Source organism: Culex pipiens, chromosome 3, assembly GCF_016801865.2.
Source record: "Culex pipiens pallens isolate TS chromosome 3, TS_CPP_V2, whole genome shotgun sequence".
Classification (NCBI taxonomy): Eukaryota; Metazoa; Arthropoda; class Insecta; order Diptera; family Culicidae; genus Culex; species Culex pipiens.
This window is the reverse complement of record NC_068939.1, coordinates 105,454,115-105,468,231: the sequence shown is the minus strand read 5'-3', so window position 1 is coordinate 105,468,231 and position 14,117 is coordinate 105,454,115. Positions and strand designations below refer to the sequence as shown.

General features: G+C 42.2%; 1 protein-coding gene across 2 annotated transcripts in view; it reads right to left on the bottom strand.

The window, feature by feature from the left end:
• The window catches only part of LOC120421143 (protein eva-1), a 273,706-nt gene extending 262,544 nt beyond the window's left edge, over window positions 1-11,162 (bottom strand). The window contains exons 1-2 of one of the 2 annotated variants that reach the window (XM_039584336.2): window positions 10,751-11,162; window positions 10,196-10,656 (exon numbers count right to left, since the gene is read on the bottom strand). The gene's annotated coding sequence lies outside the window, so the exon portion shown is untranslated. The remainder of the gene's footprint in view (window positions 1-10,195; window positions 10,657-10,750) is intronic. The other variant, XM_052711038.1, reaches the window with a different exon arrangement.
• Between the last annotated feature and the right edge of the window lie 2,955 nt (window positions 11,163-14,117).

The window sequence follows — 14,117 nt, the reverse complement described above, 5'->3', positions numbered from 1 at the left end:
CAACTTATAAGGACTATTTCGAAGGGCCGAAACCTCTTCAAGATGGTCGCCTCAACCGGATGGAATTCCCGCGTCCATCCCGATTGAGCTACCAGGAAGCCGTTGATTCCAACTGCAGCTCGTTGTTCTTGGAAGCTGCCAATCGCAACGAGAAGAAACTCCTGACGACACGGGATGGCGCTCGTAAGGAGGCGAACCACGCGAAACCAGCTCGACGACTTTGTGTACAGTCAGAAGGATGACGTGGGAGAAAAACCAAAGCTGGTGGCTCTCAACTCGGCGTGGCTGGTGTCACGCCATTGGGACCATGGGCCCGTTCCTCAGGTTTCCGACGCAGGTTGCGAACCTGATTGAAAACTGCTGTACGGTTATTTAGAAAATTTCATTCCTCCTCCTTCTAGACTGACATAAGAAATGCCCCGGCCTGACAGGAATCGTCGCACACTATGTTCTACATTCTTGCGACGCGCGGCGGCTAACACTCGTTGCTGGTAACCGGATCGTCAAGTTTATCTAGAATGCTGGATGCCCTGGCGCATTTTGTCGGCTTTCTTGGGGGAGGAGTACAGCTGCAACAAGGAAATGATACCGCCGTGCAAGCGCGACCACAACTACTGGATCTTGTTGGATTTGCTGGACAAATCTGATCGAGCAAACGAGGCCGAGTTGATCGTGGTTCAGCTGCTCATGGTTGGAAAGATTCGATCTGATAGAAATTGTTATATTTCTAAGGTTTCAAACAAAACAGCATACAGAATATAAATAATGGAAAATAAATTAATATGTTTTTTTGCTTTCAAATTGCTTCCTCTTTTTCTTTTTGGAATGGAAAATATTCATTGTTCAACGGTCGATTCAAAAGCAAAAAACAAGGTGGCTGCGTACTGGTGATTTTGGCAGGCATCCGTTACGGCGTTACGTTTGCGATATCGCAAATCACCGTTTGCGATATTGGAAGCAATGCTTCCTGCTGACAAGTGGAAACGGGGATTTGCGATTTTTAGAGCAAATCGGAAGCAAAGTTTGCGATTCCGCAAACCGGATTTTGTTCCGTGCAGGGAGGATATGAATATATTCCCGCTAGTTAAACACTATAAAAGTCAACTATTATCTCGATGCTCATCGCTTCGTCTCGGCGTGAATGCGTCCTAGAGTGGCCATTTCTGGAGTTTGATGCTTGTGATGCTGTGCTGTTCTAGACGACAGTGCACTCACCGTGAAGACCAACCAACAAGTCAATCACGTCGTCGACAGAGCAGTCCACAGGACCAGCAGATGTGCATCGGCATACATCATAAACAAGTGGAGTCCTGGAGGCAACGCTGACTGGCAAATGTACCTTTTCACTATTCAGATCCTTAACAGGGCCATTCATCGTTTTGAGACGCAGAAGACGACGACGACGACGATCTCAGAAGCAGATTCATCCAACCCATTCATTGATGTCATCGTACCAGCCCAGGCGCAAACTGAGCAATTTGCCACTTTATGGAGATCTCTTCACCATCGTCGTTAGACCAAACGAACCGATTTCCTGCACGAGTGTTTGTGTGCAGATAAACAAATAATTTGCATTATGCTCTGATTGTGCAGGACCCAGCTGCTACCATCTTGGTTGTATGCTAAAATTAAGTAAGGTGACCGTTAGGATTACTCTAAATTTGATATATTACTCATGACATAAATTTTGAACATTTTCCGAAAAATTGGTAATCATGTTTGTTTATTTTTATGCATGTTTTATGGGCTTTCAACTGAATATTTTCATCTACCCAAAATTCAAATCTGGTGTCCTTTACACAGAAAAAAAAATCATGGTAATATTACATCTGGGAAGGGGTACATTTTTTATGTCAGAAAAAAGGTGTAATTTTATCTCTGAAAATGTATAATTTTACCACTTTTCTGGTGTAATGTCACTTTTTCAGTCTAAATTGAGGTAAAATTACATCATAAAAGATAATATTAAACCTTCCAAAATTAAAGCTTCCAAATTTACATAATTTTTTTCTGTGTAGTCAAAAAGAGAAATCGATCCACTTTTTATCTGAATCTATTTTGCATTTCTCACTGAAGTAAGGCTACTATCGTGCTCCAAAATGAACTTTTTTTAAAAGAGCGCGGAGATCTACCTTCTTATATAGGATTTCAATTTATTTTTCAAATATTATTCAAAATGTAAGGCTTGTCTCAAGATTGATATTTTTAAAACATGCGTACAAAATGGCAAAAACCTTTTTAATTTAATAAACTGCTATAACTTAACAAGGCTTGAGCTTAGGGCAATGATCAATATGGAGACTTTTATGTAAAATTGTCTGGATAATAGATTCCCGCGTTCGGTTTTTCAAAATTATTACGTTTAGAGCACTTTGAAAAAAAAAACTGCTTTAGTAAATGATCTTTGTATTTTTTTAGGAGATGTGACTTCAATACACCCAAACGAAAAATATATCTCAAAATCTGCAACAGTGGATTTGCTGCAGAAAATGTTATATTTTATTACATTTTTTGCAGCAAGCCCATAGATCATTTTTGTCCGCGTGTAAACACGTCAACGATCTGCAGTTCTCACCAACACATATAATGATGGCGCGTCCCCGAGCAACACTCCAGAGAGAACATTATGTTTGCGCTCTGTCCCTCATCATTCATCATGCCTCCATGGCGCGGTGGTAGCGTGTCGGATCAGCAACCTAGAAGTTGATGGTTCAATCCTCGTTCTGTTAACTTTTTTTTTCTGCAATACAATCAATCTGCCGTCGGTAATGTCGATAATTGTCGGTAACGGGCAAAAATGTCATATCCCTATATCGCAAAAAATGCATGAGGACAGTTTTCATGCAGATTCTGATATACTTTCATGCCGCCATGTATCACAATCATGCGACCGCCGGTTGGGTGTAGTCACTGTTATTCTTACAAATTTCAGTCTAAAAGTAGGAAAATTGTATTGATAGCATCAAATTGACAATCAGTAAGGTTACTAATAATGTTTCATTTCTGAAGGTATTTCTGGATTCTGTTCCAATAACACTTAAAACTTTTTTATGAAAAAAACACTTAAAACTTCTATTAAAGAAACTAATTTCAATTGTGCTTAGTGTAAAGTTGTCCGAAGAATGTATGTGTATGTGTGCCTTTGATGTCCAAAATTGTCATTCGATCTTCTGATTACTGGCTGAAACGATTCAAGCCAAATTTTTTTCGATTCTGTGGCAACGAATAGTGATAGTTCGGAAACCACTTCTAATACCTTATATGCCGTCATCGGGGGTGAGATTGGGTCAAACAAATTTCAGCATATTTGTATGACCCAATAGAGACTTTCCAAACGACTAAAAAAGTTTGAGAAATTGGCAACCCTAACTGATGCTATTTTCACTTCGGTTTTATTTAAGTACTTTTCCCAACATATCTAAATGTTGGAGATTTGGCAACCATGTCACAAGTGTCGTGACTTTCCCCCGGTTTATTCACTACAACAAGCAATGACCTCTTCAGTGATATTTATGCCAATTTATTAGCCTGGTATCACTATTTAGTTGCACATGTAATAATTAAATGTATTCTCATGAAATATTTTAAAAATCTGTACAGCTTTGTTGGCGGTGGTTTTCAATTCAAAGAAATAAAAAAATCACATTCAGATAATGACGCTTTGCTAATACAATTTATGTGAACATCCCAACAACGGTCAATACTGGCCACCTTCCGGGTAGTTCATTTAGCTCGGGGTAAAGGATAACATGTCACTATCGTGAGGTGGAGCCCGGCTGATGTTAATAGTGCCTCAGCGTGACAAAACACATGTCCAGTGGTGCCTTGCACTGGCCATTCATTGGCAGCCCCTGGACAGGATCGGGCCAATATGTTGATCATAAATCATATTAAAATTTCATACAGCTGTTCCGGTTGTACCGAGACAAAAGCCACCGGCCGACAGGAATCAGTGCCTGAATTATGAATAATCACAGCTCGTTTGCTTGAATTCCAAGCGTAGTCCATAATTGAACTAAATAGGATTACGACGTCGAAAGTCGTAGAGATGGCTACTAAAGTTGACGATAAATCTGAAAGTTTTCTTACTTCCGCTCTGGTTCCTTTCGTTGTCACTTCTTCTTGACGTTGTGTCTGTCGGGCTTGACCCCAGAGGGCAACATTGACATGGTAGTAAATTAGAACTTTTTCCATCATTTATGCAACAGTTTCCTCCTAACCAACAGCAGTGACATCACCAATTCAATTAATGCGATGTGGTCGGCACCGAGTGGTTTTGGATGGGAAACTGTTGGCAAACTTATATTAATTTCAATATTTAATTCGATTTGAGAGGCTTGTTTGTCAACATGACAGTAAAATCGGGAAACTCGCAGCAAACTTAATTAAACGGGGCATTTTAGTGCATTATGATGTTGAATGCACTTGACATTTTAATTAATTGTTTAATACTCCGTTGCACAATGTTGCAATTTCGTCGATCATGGCATTGATTGAAATCCCTTTAACCATCCAACCAAAATTTATTTCATTCACTCACAAAAAAACAAAGCTGTAATCCAGCTGCGACCTGGGTGTAAATTTTTTTTCCATCATTATATGAAATTTTCTGTAATATTACACCCTGACAAATGAAGCCATCAGTATGGGAAACCTACTCAACCGAAATGTCAAGCTGGAGCAAATTGATATCGAGGAGATCGACATCCAGAGAGCCAACTGTATGTTAGGGTGACAAGAAAAATTTAAAAATCTGAAATATCGAAGAGATACCCCTGGCTCGATTCTTTAGGCAATAATAAGTAAGTGGGCCAATTTTGAGCCAAATCGGTTAAGGTTAAGGGATCACTTTTTATTGTGGATGTTTATATGGGGAAAATCGCTAAAATGTATGGGGAAAAACATCACTTCAGGATTTTGGCGGCAGGTGGCGCAGGTTTCGTCCAAAATTGTCCGAGTGTGAGATTCTTGTAGGAAATTTAATTTGCTGTTTGCAAATACGTTACTGTTTTGTAATAATTAGTTTAACAATCTAAGTTTTAAACTTAGCATGAGCATGAGCATGAGCATGGTTGACTGCCAATGAGCTGCTAATCCGTTATTGACAGATCAGCTGAAGTTAAACAATGAATCAAAAATGATCAGTGGGAGCCAACCATCCGTTCACTGTTTAACCTCTGAAGATCCCTACTTTATTAGTCAATACCGGCGCCCTCCCAACAAGCCTGCAGTTCAACAAAAGGGAGGAATGTCCGATAGTTGAAGTTGCAGACTCATCAAGCACATAGTTTTTCGCTATATACTTGTTGATACCGCTTGAGACCGTTGAATCCACAGCATCTCCTTCAAGCATCACGTGATTAATATTTTTTTGGGTTAGTAGGATAAGGTATTGGCTTTTCGATGCCTCCCGAGCTACGGCGCTATGGGGAGGACTTTCATAACAGACCCGTCGGCGAGCCTTCCGAGCAACGGTGCTATGGGAAGGTCTTTCTGGTTAGCACACAAAATCACTCACACACAGTTATTTTGCTCCACTATTAACTCGACGATCCAAATTGTCAGTGCGTCTTTCGATCATTATATAGAAATGGCTTTTTCACCGCAAAAAAAATAAAACCTTATTCGAAAAATTTAAACACAATCCACCCGACGCCGTGCCTTCCGATCAACGATGATATAGGAAGGGCTTTGAAAATCACAAAACAATAAATTAAGACACACACAATTCACGACAAAAGGCACACAAGAAAATCACTTTTCACTCCGAATATTTTTTACACCACCTTTACAAATTATGCACTCACCCCATACGAACAGCGACACATAAGCACACAAAAAAAAATAACCTGAATAATCACGACTTCGCGTCCCCACTTCCAGCGCACCAATGATGCTATTATTCGATTACCACAATCACTCACCCCATACGAACAGCGGCACAAAAGCACACAAAAAAAAAATAACCTGAATAATCACGAATTCACGTCCCCACTTCCAGCGCACCAATCATTAACAATCTAAATTTCAAACTTAACCATTAAACTACCAAGCGCGCGGAAAACTCGGTTTTTCATACTGGAAAAACCTTGTTTCCGCGCTTCGTTATTTAACTACTTACATATGATTACACTACGGGTTTTTTAAGTGATCCCAAACATAAAATAATGTTGGGGCATTTAAAAAAGGGGTTTACAAAAAACATGAAAAAATGAAAATTCAGGCATACTACTTCTTGGAACATTTAAGTCCAGTAATTGTTAAATTGACAATACAAACGTTGAGATGCCATGTAAAGACCAGGTTATTGTTAAATTGGACAGAGTGTAAATATGGCTTTCAAGTGGCTGCACCGACAATGAAGAACATGCAGTTTAAACACGTGGCCTAGAATTTCCTTTGTTTGATCTAGCTCCTCGGCACCATCTTTCCTTTCGGGCATCTCAACTTCAAACGATGTACTTTCCAACTGTTCCACCCAAGCTATAACTAGAAGATAGAAGATGTTTTCATTGTTCATGTTCTAGCCCCTCGGCGACTAGGAGAAAATGGAAGATTCCAAGGTGTAGATACCTGCAACAAAAGTCAAACCTGTTGTGGTTTCTGCGGAATGGACTAACAAGAACGAGTATGGCAGAGAGGAAACTTACGTTATCACGAAACCACTATAGTGCACAGTGGAAACATCTCTAGAGTACACCAACTCAGTTCCACAATCCCCGAGCAGCACGGTTCCACACGGCAGTGGCAGCAGCAGCCACAGTGTGATGAAAGTTAGATTACATTTGAATAAATTATTTTCACGAGTTTTTCGCTCCGGATTTCAGTGCGGACAGTCCGGCACCACCATCAGACAACAGCACAGAGCGTGCGGTAGAGTTACAGTCCCTGGACTTACAGTACACATCCTGATGGTCACACCGAACCCGTGGTCATCGCTGCCGGATTGTACCTCACTTCCTCGGTGCAGGTGTTGCATCCATCAGCAGGCATAAGCCAGCAGCCAGCAAGATGAAACGGAGAGATGCTCAAAGTTAAGTATGTGCCTGGCGCGAATAATGAAGGTACTGACCACAGACAGGAGTTGGGTTGAATACGTTGGGAGCATACACAAATAAGGTTTGTTCGTAGTATTATTTTCTACCACTAAAAATATCCAAAATCAAATAAAATTATTAGCTCTACAGCATTGCCTTGGCGTTCTCGATTCTCGGTTTGATTTGATACTTTTGAAAATATTTTTATTCAAAAGCTCGGAAAATTTTACATACTTTTGTGACATTGAAAAATACTATTTTGGTGATGTAGAGAGAACCTCGTTTTTGTGTGATTTTCTCTTCGAGGCTGTATCTCAGCAACAATTGGTCGAATCTTCAGCGTCTTTGAATCAATTTCTGATCCCTTTGAAAACAAAAATCGCTTCGATGAAAACAGAGAATGCGTAACGTGCAGGGATAGAATAAACGCAAAAAATATTTTTCATTTGCGAACTTTCTTGACCCGCGAGAGGAGGTGAAACACGCAAAAGAAAATCGCAACCGAACTTTTCGAGTAAAAATCAATCAGCTGAAGTTTTTTTTTTTTGTAATTTTCATTATCAGAACCACATAAATTAATTTAGTTCATTTTGTTTACATACAATGTCCATCTACGAAAAGTGGAAGGCCATTTTTTGACTTGTGACGATACACCTAAAAGTGCAGTAGTGAAATCGATGTTCCACCGAATAATCCAGATGGTGATTTTTTATGTTTCATTTTATCGATCTTTTATACGCGAGAATGCAGAGCAATGTTCCCTTCCGATTTTTTCTCTTGATGAGCGTCAAAAGATTTTCTCTTAATGAAGATTCTTTCACCGATTCCAACACCGAATTTTTGCATCCTTGAAAAATAGGCAAAAAATAGAATATCAGATTTGATTATCCAAAGGCCTCGCAACCAGCGATGGAATAATAATCATCAAAAGAAAATTATTGGATGTTCATCAAGAGAAAAAATCCGAAGGAAGCATGGCTCTCCTCTCTCGCGCACGAAAGATCGGTAAAAAGAATCTAAACAAATCATCATCTTGATTATTCGGCGGAACATCTTTTTCACTACTACACCTGCAAGTGTAACGTCACACGTCAAAAATGACCTGTCACATTTTGTAGATGGGTAATGTGTGTAAACAAAGTGAAATAAATATTTTTGATTGTGCTGACAAGGAAATTCACAAAAAAACATCAGCAGATTGATTCTCTTTGAGAATTTCGGGAGCGATTTTCCTTTGCGTGAATTTCCTCCTCTCTCTTTCGCGGGTGAAGAAAAATCGCCAGCAAAATTGATTTTTTTCGCGATTATTCCATCCCTGCTCGCAACCTTCCTATTTTGCAAATTTCAAGCCAACTGGTAACTTTTCCACAAAACTTGAAGTGTTGAACAATAGCTGTCCTTCAAAGCTACCTTTTACCACTGCGTGGTTTGTTTAATAATTACCTGTGGACTTGAAATTTGCAAGATACGGCACAGCGAAGGCCATCGGAAAATCGAGTCTGGAATGTGCTACCATTTCTGGAATGATCGATAATAATACTTGCATCTTCTGGCGAGCAGAAAAACGGTTCCGCTTTTCGCCACCCTTTCCACCACCCAGGTAATAACTTTGACAGGTTAAATGTCATATCATAAAAAAAAACAGTAAATATATATTTAACTTGAAAACGGTGCACGATATTGAATTTTTTGTAAAGTACTTTTCGATTGCAAATTTGTTTTTACTCCTAAAAATTAAATCGGCATTTTTTTCGATGAATTCCATGATTTTCAAAAATCATGATTGTTTCCAAAAAAATAAGTTTGTCCAACATTTGCCAATGCTCATAATAAGGCATTAATTTACAACTTAAACATGTACAAAAGCAAGATTTTTCAAACATGATTATTTGAGTAATCCATTTTTTTTGTGTGAGAAGGCGATGGACGAACTAAGTTACGTCCAAATAAAAAAATAAATAAAAATAATCGTTGTCCAACGTCTCAGAGAGTTAGTCTGCACGAGAAGTTTTCATGGGAAAACCTATTTTTTTTATCTTCAGAGGGCTGATTCTCGGCAATGGTTTGGATAACTCTGAGGTTACTTTTTGATCTTCATGTAAAATTGTCATGGGAACATGTTGACAATTAAATGAAAATAAAATTAAATGCAAAATTGGAAAGCAGTCCAAAGCACGTTATAGAAAACAATAATATTGGGCATTTGAGGGATTATATTTAACTTTTATCGAACTCATTGGCAAATTTCCTTGAACATAAGGGTGGTCAAAATCCAGGCTTACTCGGGGCAACCACTTGAAATCAAAGATTAACCTATCACGGGAACCCCTCCCTCTAAGCTTTTGAAGTTTGTTAGGGAAAAATCATCAAAATGTATGCAGAAAAGCAATTATTTTAGAATTTTACCTGTGAACTATCCTATCTTAACCAATTCTTGAAACTTTTAGCCGGCAGCACAAAAATGTTTTTTTTTTCGAAAGCTAAAAACTTTTTAACAAAAAATCCTAAAAATATGGTGTCTTCGAAAAAGTTTTTTTTTACCACTCTTTTGAACATGTTTTGATTAAAAAAGGGATAATTGATCACAAATGATAGATTTTCTAATCAATCTTCGATCGAATCTTTCTTCACTGTCATTATGTCTCATAATTTATGTACGTCCCAAAGATTATCACCATCAGTTTGCACGCGTGTGTGGCTGCTGGTTGATGAGGTATAATGGTTCACTTTTCAGCAGCGCGTCCCACTGCACCACTGCAAGATTTAATTTAAATTTTCAACCCGTTAGCTCGAGCTTGGCTTCTTTTTTGGAATGAACCCGTGAGAGCGAACTTTGCCCCCACCACCACCCATGGGACGCGCAGCAGCTGACACACGAGCATTAAAGTACCATCTATCATGTCGACACTGTTTTTTACGAGCTTAATCCTTGCTCGTTCACTAGTCTCCGGCCACGCTGGCAGCACTGCTCTGTCACCATCGTCATTATGGCGGCGAACGAAAACCCCCTTTTGAGATACTTGATCCGTGCGCGATAAGTATAATGTGGCAGGAAGGTTCTTTAATTACACTTAGATACCAGCGCAAGACTTTTTTTTAGGGGGGGTTGTAACTTTAACAAATTTAGCAAAACTCTCACGTGTGAGTGTGATACGTACTTTCACCGGTGGTGTGTCACGAACGAGCGCCAACTGTTGACAACGGATCCTGATAGCACCGCAAACGCCACCCGGAAAGCACTTTAATTATACAATTCCACGTAGTATGGTCTACTTGAGAAGATGGGGCGGTGATGTTTTATGTACGTTTTATGTATCCACTATGCCGACACTAGCGAGCACCAGACAGCTAGAAGTATCCAACATGAGCTGAGGTGGATCTAATCGCACTGTAATCAAGATTCAGCGATATTTGATAACGGTACACTGACACACACACATACACAAGTGGATATATGTTTTATACTTCCATTCACCACTTGGGCCCTCCGAAAAGAAAGGCCTCCGTCTACGCACAAAATCTCCAAGTGAGGCCTCCTATATCCGGCCGGTTTGATGATCCTTCTCCATCAGTAACGTAATCCAATTTTCGTCATTCAATTATGTCGCCTTTATGGATGCTGTAATATCCACCGAGAAGGAAAACTGTTATTGTTATTCCGATGCGCCCCCACCACTACACATGCCGACTAAACCAGCGACACACGTACACACTTGCGCAAAAAGACACGTGGAGTTCACCGTCTGAACCGTTGGCGACGCGCGCTCCACCAAAATATTGCACGGATTCGCACTTGTCTCGCGGTTCTCGAACTTAATTTGCCTTCTCCCAATCGTCTCCCCCTGACACTCTTGCGACCGTGTTTTTAGCGGTTTCTAATTTATTTTTAGCCCGCACGACCCGATTCACCTCACGACCGATGGGATTCCCACTCCGCACTCCGCAGGGCCAGAACAACAAAAACACTCGCCGCCCGCAACTGTCACTTCATCGAGCGTTGATCAATCCAATCCAAACATCGCCTCTTAGCGTCCTCCCACGCGCGCGCCTTCCGAAAATCCCCGGCGGGAACCTGCTATCCGGACACACGGAACGAACGAACGAACGACCCCGACAACGACACAGCTGAAGCACTTTCCTTCGACTGACAACAAAACGAACACGCACGTACACGAAACGTGAATCACGGCACAGCGATGAACACACCCGAACGGGAGAGCGAGTGAGTTCATCCGAAGACGAACCAGGGACAAACATTCCTTCACATGCAACAGCCGGGCTGGATCGTTGATTGGACATGCGCGAAACAAACCCCGAGATGAATGGGCTGGAATGAACGGATGAACGGCCCAGCTCAGCTGGAAGCTGTGATGGACCTGCGATGGTACACAGGACACACGTGGGGACATGAGGGGGAGCTTAGAACTCCTTAATGGGAAATCTGGGAGCCTCTTCGGGACTGGTGGTAAGGTTTTTGACATAGGACTATGTCTCTACTTACTATATTGGGGGGCCAGTTCAGAAATTCGATCCAAACCGTCACAAGCGTGCGAAAAAAATTGACATATTTCAAACGCTTATATCTTTTCCCCCAATCGATTAATCCAGAAGATTCAATCACCAGTCGAAAGGGGAAGACTTAAGCTATCGTTTTATTACATAATAACTTTGACTAAACATAGTTTAAGCGCTTAAAACATGCAATCAAAATGAGTCATTTTTCAGTTCAAATCGGGCAGATGACCAATCAGAGCGAGCGTATGCATTCGAGGCCGCGCCCCTTTTGTGCCGTTCTCCGGCTGTGCCGCTATATAAGCAGAAAATTTCGCAAAAGCAAGTCACTTTAGAACGAGCACTCGAACTGTGCACGTCAGGCCGGCGCGGAGCAGCAGCAGCACAGCAGCCGGAAAAAGGAGGAAGCAGCAGTCAACATGAGGATAAAGAAGCAGTGGACGTTCGAACAGGCCTAATCGGGCTCGCGCGGGAGCAACAATCGAGCAGCAGCAAAAGGTGGAAGAGCGTCGTGGAGGAGAACGGGGATGACCTCGCGAACCGGGTTCAGTCGTAATCAAACGGCCCTTTTCAGGGCCAATAAATCAATCACGAAAGAATTTGTCTCTATATTATCAATTTTTCTGAAACTCAAATACATTTTGAAGGTACCGTAATCGGGGGTGACATTGGGTTTGGGGGTGAGATGAGGTCATACAAATTTCTGCATTTTTGTATGACACAATCTCACCCCCAAACCTAATGTCACCCCCGATGACAGTACTTTGAAAAACACTTCAAAGCGGTTCACCAAAATATGACTGAAAATGACAGCCGAGTTTCTAAACTATTTGCGCCGAAAAATGAGATTGAGTTGCTATCGATTAATTAAAAAGGTCAGAAAAGGATAGAATATTTGCTTAGAATTGAAGGATAACTCTTTCGTGATAAATTAGTGGCCCTTAAAAGGGCCGTTTATGTTTGGACGATTCACCACACTGCGGCGATAATCGTCGTTTTGCCGGTCATTTTACTCGTTCCTATCCGCAACTGATGCGGCCTTGTTTGCTTCTGCGACTGCAGCTGGCCCTCCGCCGACCCGAGGAAAGATTCTGGTTGGATGGCTGGATGGTTCTGCTGCTTCTGCTGTTGGTCTTCTTCTTCTCCTTCTGCTGCTTCCTCCGCGATGGACTGATGCGGTCTTCTCGAGTGCTCGATCCAAAATGACTCGCGGGTGCGAGGTTTGGCTGCTTTTATGTCGGCAGAATAGGAGAACGGGACAAAAGGGGCGCGGTCTCAAATGCATACGCGCAAAAAAAGTTTATGCGTTGGAGACCGCGCCCCTTTTGAGCCGCTTGCCATATCCAAATCGATTTAAGCAACCAAACATCGCCCGCGCGTGTCATTTTGGAACGAGCACTCGAGAGGTCCACATCGGACCGGCGTGGAAGGTGCAGCAGCAGCAGCAAAAGGAGAAAGAAGCAGACCATCCGCCGGCCACCGAAAAACGGATCGTCGCGGGTTATTAAGAAGAACATCGCGGCCTGGCCAAGCAGTTAAATTTCATCCGGAAGGCGTTCACCCGACGCAAAGGAACCGGTGCAACGAGTTTGCTGAAGCTGGCAAAAACCCGGAAGGCCGCTGGTGCCGTGTAGAGGACAAAGGCCACGGCGTCTCCAATGTAATAGAAGGCTATCAAAACTGCGGCCAAGAAGCTCGAAGACCCCGAAGCCGAAGAAGACCGCCCCGGCTCAGAATGCTGCTGCCGCCAAGAAAAGTCAAACTAAACAGTCCTTTTCAGGACTACCAAATCATTCACGAAAGAGTTACATCTTCAATCATGAAAGAGGGACTTATTAAACATTGGCTTAATAGTTTTACTATAGAAACAATTGAATCTTTTAATACGTTTTCAAAATGTAGTGATTTTGCTTGCAAAATGAGTCAAGTACCTAATTTGAGGGGAAAATCATCCAAGCAACGCGACTGGTGTCGGTCGCGAAAAGGAGGGGAAGTAGAGGGCCAAAATCATATATAACAAAGCGCGCCAGAGCTCAGACCATCATCATTCAGTCTCTAGACGCTGACGTGGAAAGAGCTCGTTGTTAACAAGTAAAGTTTTGGAGGATAAGGAGTAGGAGTCAGTTACGATGACGAAGAAGAGGAGGGGCAGCCCCCTTCCCGGCCCGCCGGGTGACCCCCTGCTGGCGAAAAATCCGTTCGCGCCGCTCGCCAACCCTGGACCAGCACCGGCAACCTCGCCTGCAACCGTTCCGCGGAAGGAGAAGCTCCCGCCTTTTTTTGTGAGGTCGATTGAGGGCAACCTCAAGGCCGACCTCGACGCGTTGATCAAACGTGGCCTCAAGGCCACCATGAAACTGTGCACGGATGGGTTCAAAATCATCGTGCCGTCGAAGCCCCACTTCAACGCGGTGTTGGAGTACCTCCGGCAGAAGAAAGCTGCGTTCTTCACGCATGACATCCCGGCGGACAAGCCGTTCAAAGTGGTCCTGAGGGGCCTCTACGAGATGCAGGAAGGAGAACTCACCGACTACCTCTCCGACTGTGGCCTGAAGGTGGTCGCGGTCC